Source organism: Corvus brachyrhynchos, unplaced genomic scaffold (genome assembly GCF_000691975.1).
Source record: "Corvus brachyrhynchos isolate BGI_N302 unplaced genomic scaffold, ASM69197v1 scaffold338, whole genome shotgun sequence".
NCBI lineage: Eukaryota > Metazoa > Chordata > Aves > Passeriformes > Corvidae > Corvus > Corvus brachyrhynchos.
The window spans coordinates 495,134-501,182 of record NW_008239334.1 but is presented as its reverse complement, the minus strand read 5'-3'; the positions used below and the strand labels follow the sequence as shown (position 1 = coordinate 501,182).

The following is a 6,049-nucleotide window of genomic DNA, read 5'->3' as shown; positions in this document are numbered from 1 at the left end:
GCGAGACTCGCCGGCGTTCGGTCCGAGGAGGCCACGAGCTCTTTGTGCGCCCGAGCGGGGAGCCGGGGATGAAAAGCGAAGCGGCAACAAAAGCAGAATTGAGCGCGCTGTCCTTGGGCGGCAGCGGCGGCCGCCCGGGGCCCGTGCTCAGAGCCGCTCTCTGCAGTGGAAATAAATGGATTTACTGCGGGGTGGCGCCGGCAGGGACACGGGCTGGGGGAGCCTCGCCCGGTCCCCACGTGCTGCTGTGGCACAGGGTGGCCCTGCCACCTCCAACCCCTGTCCTGCGGGGAGTGCCCGGTGACACACGCGGGCCAGGTGGCCCCTTATGGCCAAAGGTGTTTGGCGGATGGAAATCATCTCTTTTTGCTGCTGTGAAGGGGATTTATCCTCATGTTTGCAGTGTTTCTCTTCTCTCCGCTCTCCCCGCCTGCGCTGCCTCCCTGGCATCCACGTTGCAGCCTGGCTTTGGATTTACCTCCAATGGGAAAAAAGGCAAAATGAGCTGAGTAACTCCTGAGCCTGCTCCCCGTGGCAGCCCAGCACCCACCCTGGGCCCCACGGCCAGCACAGAGAGAGCTGGGGGAGATTGGGGGTGGGATGTGGGCTTGAAATTCCTCCTCATCCCACTAGAGGGGATCCTCTGGATCCAACTAAAAACCGAACACAAACCCAGCCAGGAGCAAAGCCGCGCTGAGCTGCGGCCTCTGGCTGGTGGCGATGGGGGCACGGGGTACAGGGGCCGGAAATCTGACCTGGGGCTTTGCTGACCGCAGCACCGGAGGGGGGACAGGAGGTTTTTGGTGCTTTTTTGACATTCCCGGGTGATCCAGGCTGGCTGTGGCTGTGTCCCCACTCCTTGGCCGTGGAAAGGTGGCTCCTCTGCCCGCTGCGCCCCAGCGGAGCTCTCGGGTGGGGCGAGGCTGCTCCAGCAGCACTTTCCCAAGGAAGCACAAGTTTCCCAAGCCCACGAGTGCAACACGTGTCAGTGGTGGACCTGGTGTGCTGCGTGTTCCCCGCCGCGCTGGAGTGGGAATTCTGCTTGGTCCGTGGGGCTCGGAGGGGCTGGGTACCGGGATGCTGCGTGGGGGGAGCTGCCAGGGATGGGGCGCTGGCAAAGAGGAGCCCTCCCCTCCTTATCAGAGAGAGCCCATCTCATGTTTGTCCCTGTAATCGCAGCTTCTGTTTGGCTGAAATCGACCTGGGAGGTGGGGATGGGGGAGTGAGAAGCGAGATAAATGTATCCTACTAGGAAAATTTAATCCAGCTTTGCCTGGGCTAAAATTGCATTCACAGCAGGAGATAAAAGGTATCGGAGTCACGTTATGAAAAAGTCCCGATGATCTCCGAAGGCACAGGGAGAGGGAGCCTGGGAGAGCCCTGCTGAAGCCCAGGAGAGGCTCTGCAGGGCTCCTGCCTGTCCAGCCATTCCCAGCTGGAGCCTGGGAGCCCATCCCCAGCCCCATAAGGGATCTGAGAGTCCTGCCCCAGCCAGGCCCTGGCTCTCCAGAGCTGGCTCCGTGCTGTGCTTGGCGTCACAGCAGCCTCCCAGGCAGGAACGTCCCTCGCAGCCCTTTTCCTGCTCCGGCACCGTTTCCCCACTTCATAAAAGTGAAAGGTGACATCTGAGTAAATATTGCCCTGACCTCTCACCTCTCCTCCTCCCGCTGCCGCCGCTGCCTCCCCAGGGCTCCTCTGCGCCTCCCCGGGGCTGTGCCGGGGGCTGGGGGCTCCGTGGGGCCTCAGGGCTGGAGCTCGAGCCTGGTGTCTCACGGCTGGAGCTGGACGGGAAGGGCAGGGTCCGGCCTGCCTGCCGCTCCGAGCGCGGTGAGTGGGTGTTGGGTCCGCGGTGGCGTGAGCTCTCCCTGTGCGTGTGACGGCCACCAACGCCATCCGTGTGTCACAGCCCAGCCACGTCCTGGTGGGAGCACGGGGAGGTGCTGCTCTGGCAGGAGCCTCTGTGGGAACCCGCACCAGGAATAATCCGTGTGAGCAGGAGAGTGTTCGGAGAAGGGGGCATAGGTAGGGAGGGCTGAGCGTGGGCCCAGCCGCTGACCCTCTGTGTGGCCTGGAGGGGCTGGCAGGGCTCTCCAAGGGCTGGAGCAGTGGCTCCCACCTGCCCTGGCTTTGACTTGTGCGTGGGGATCAGCAGTGGGAATGCTGCAGGGTGTGGGGGAAGCCCTTGGGATGCACAGGCAAATCTTATCCCATTTTCCTACTGAAGGGGCGGTGGATGGGAGAGCGACTGTCCTTGGAGAGCCATTCCCGGTGTGTCCCAGGACAGGCTGAAGCAAACAGCTCGTTTTCCTTGCTGCTCCTGTCTGCCTCTGACAGCATTTCCACACCAGCAGTTTAACCCCTGCAGTGTCAGGCTCCGGAGCCCCGTGTCCCTGTCCCGTGTCTGGGAAGCCGCAGGCAGCGGGGAAAACAGGAAAGCTGTGGGGCAGCGCTGGCTCTGCCGCCGGCTCCTGACGCGCGCCGGGGAGGAAGCGCGGCCACCGCAGCCCTGCAGCCGCCGTCACTCCCTGACTCAGCGTGGAAGAAGTTCCTCCTGTCATTTCCAGGCTCAGCCAGCCTGGGAACAGGTTCCTCCCAGGGAGATTCATGTGCAGTTCTTCCTCCGTGGCGGTTCTGTCATCGGGTGGGAGCCCGCGCTGATCCCTCGTGTGTGCACCGGTCCTGCTGGAGGACACTGGGCGTCCAGCAAGAGAAGGGCAGAAATCTGGAGGTGTTTTCCAGGTGCTCCTGAATCACCCTGCTTTGGTTTGTTCACCTGGGAATGAGCTTCCAAAAAGTGAGTTTGTGCTCCGAGCCTTTGAGGTTAATACTTGGACAACGCTTAAAATTAGGCTTTGAGTTGTTTGGATTTGTGTCTCGATTTCTGGGCTCTCCGAGCTTGCCTTGGCAGGGTTTTCCTTCGAGCCCAAAGTGGCGATTTCCCCCTCGGAATGAGAGCTGAGGTTCTGGGAACTGGCAGTTGGGAAAGCTGTGGTGAGTGGCAGTGTGTTGGTAGCAGGGTTAAACCCCCAGGTGACGGTACTGAAATGGGTGTTTTCCCTCTTTTTGGGGAATATTTACACATAGCAGAGCCCAGGGGCTGGGTACTTGCCCAGGTAGCCAAATCTGAGGGGTTCACGTGTGGCCAGCTCGTGTGAAGAGCTTTGTTCCCCGTGGCTGGGCAGATTTATTGGTGTCAGAGCAGAGGAACAGGGAGTTGGCTGCGGAACAGGGATGTTACAGTTCAACTCCATAAAACACGCCGGCTGTCTCCTCTACTCAGTCATTTGCCAAGTCCCCAAAAAGTCACAGTGACAGGAGCAGAGGATGGAGCTCTGCCCTCATGATCGTATTTCCTGTCTTTGCTGGCTTATGTCACAGCCTGGAATGTTATTTAAACAAAAAAAAAAGAGAAAAGCCTGTGAATTTCCTTTTGATTTTTAATGGAAGTGTGAAGAGGTGGGGAGGAAAAGGGAGCATGCCTGGAGGTTTCCTAACTGCCTTGATTTTTCTTATGCTTAAAATTTGTCATTTCACAGGTTTGAAATCTGCACTGGAGTTAAAACATAGAATCATGGGATGGTTTGGGTTGAAAAGGACCTTAAAGGTCCCTTCCCTGGCAGTGTCCAAGGCCAGGCTGGATGGGGCTTGGAGCACCCTGGGACAGTGGGAGGTGTCCCTGCCCATGGCAGGGGGGGAACTGGATGTGCTTTAAGGTCCCTTCCAACCCAAACCATTCTGGAATCCTATGATAAACCCAGAGTAAGCAAATTGACAGTAAGAGCTTTTCAAAGTCCACCTTAGAATGAGAAACGCTTTTGTGTTTGCCTTAAATGTCCAAAAATCCTGACCTTTGCCGTCTGCCCCTCTGGATTTCCAAATCAATTTAGCATCAGAGGCATCATCCGTTGTGTGACTGGAGGTGGGAGGGCCAGATGGAAAAACATCCCCAGCAATTTGCTTGGCTGGGAGATGCTGTGGCAGAAAAAGGGGCACTGCAGGATCCTTCTGTCCTGGCTGTGAAGTTTTCTCTGCAGTTCTCAAGGAGTTAATTCCAGCAGCTGCGAGGACGAGCTCTGTCCTGGAGTGTTTGGCTCCACTGGCAGCTGTGGAGCCTGGTGGAGGAGAATTGTGTTAAAAGCCTGCTCAGTGGTGACAGGTTCAGACTGCCTTTAAAAATCTCATAGCAACCGAGGAGCTCGGGCCAAACTTGCCGAGTTCACGGGGAGAGAGAGGCAGCAGCCCCCGTGCTTGTCCCCCGGGCCATAATGAGGTGCTGCCACAAGGGCTTGTGTAACTCTGCTTTTCAGGGCAGGAATCGTGTGACAGGGACAAGTTCTGTGTGACAGGGACAAGTCGGTCCCATCGGTTCCACCAGATGAATTCCCTGGAGTCGAGGTGGCCGCGGCTTGTGCTGGGCTCAGCGGTGCCAGGACAAATTCCCAGAGAGAAACAAAAGCAGAGGCTCTTGTAAGGACTTCCAAGGGTGTTGTGTAACTTGTTTAAAAAAAAAATAAAAGATGAAAATAAGGCCAGCCCAGGGTGCTGGGTCACTGGGAGGTTTGGCCTCAGGAGGGACAGGTTGGGCGGGATTGCGCTGACTTTGCAGAAGGGGTTCTTCACTTCTGAGTGTGAATTCAGCAACCTGTGTTGGGGTTTTAACCATTCACTGCCTCACAGACTGGTGCCAATGAGCTCTGTGTCACTGAAATGAGATTTAATTGACTTTTAATAAAGGAGTGGTCTCCCTGGGGGTGAGTCCTGCTGGCACAGGGCTCTGGGCAGCTCGCCTGCCCTACCAGAACCTGCTCTCCCACCCTCTGAGCTGCAAAGATCTATTGAAAACCAGACAATTTTGGCTTAATTTCCTTCTCCTCCCAAGATTTTAATAAAAGCATTATTTTTGTCACAAACTGTGCAAATGTTAACATGAGAAGAAGCAGAATTTAGGCTCTTTTTTTCATCTCTGCAAATTCCTGCTTCATTCTCTGCAAATTCCCATTATAAACATGACACTTGGGCAGATTATCTACTTTAGCCATCGTGTTACTGAAGGGGATATCCTATTAATTTCCTTGTCATTTAGTTTGTTCTCATCCGTGTGAGATCATTTGGTTAAAAGTCTTGTGATCCTTGATGGAACTCAGTTGCTCTTTGCTTCCGGCTTCCAAACAGACAAAGGAAGCAGCACTGAAGTGCTCCTGGATTTTCCAAGATCACCGGTTTTCCTCAGCTCTGGGAGGTTCTTTTTGGCCAAGCATCTCGGCTGGGTTGTTTTGGTGAAAGTCCCACAGGTTTGGGGCCAGAGACAGCTCCAATTGTTGAGTTTTGGCTTTGCCCCCCGAGTCCTGGAGCTTTGTAGGAATGTTTTTGGGATCTGGAGGAGCAGTCTGTGGTTGTGAAGGGGGGATTTGTAAAACGGAACCAGCTGGTTCTCACAAGTTGTTCTGTTGTGTTTTTGGACGAAACTCCTTTTGTGATGTACCCTTGGGTTTGCCAAAGGAGTCCTGCCACAAGTTCAACCATAGCTTCTCTCCCAGTGGCATCCTCTGTGTATTTTATGGAATCCCGGAAGTTCTGTGGTCGGTTCTTAGCCCATCTTGGTGATGTGTCCACTCAGGGCTGATGGGGTGGTTTTGATCCCTGTGCGGGTCCATCCAAAGCAGCGCCCTGGGGATTTGGGGACAGCTGGGATGGGACTGGGCCAGGGTGGGACATCTCGGCTGGGGCAGTGCTGAATCCAGGGGTGCTGAGGGGCTCTCGGGGCAGGCAGGCTCGCTGCAGCCCTGTGAAATATGGCCTCACACATCCTTGAAGGATTTATTGTTTTCCGGGCACGGCTGGAGCCCGTCCGACAGGCTGGATCTGGGAAGGAAATGACTCAGTTGCTCTCCAGACAAGTGCAGCTTTGAAATCCAGAGAGGCAGGAGACAGCTGAGCGGTTCCGGCTCGCTCCCGTTGGAATTCCCGGTGTGGCTGTTACTCCTGGTGGGCTCTGGGTGGGACGGGGCAGGGGCTTGGGGGGCTGAGCGCTGGCGCGGGGCGGGTGCAG

General features: G+C 56.2%; 1 protein-coding gene across 1 annotated transcript in view; it reads left to right on the top strand.

The window, feature by feature from the left end:
- The first annotated feature begins 1,803 nt into the window (after nt 1-1,803).
- PLXNA2 (plexin A2) overlaps nt 1,804-6,049 on the top strand; it is a 143,364-nt gene continuing 139,118 nt past the window's right edge. The window contains 1 exon segment of the mRNA XM_008638949.2: nt 1,804-1,827. The gene's annotated coding sequence lies outside the window, so the exon portion shown is untranslated.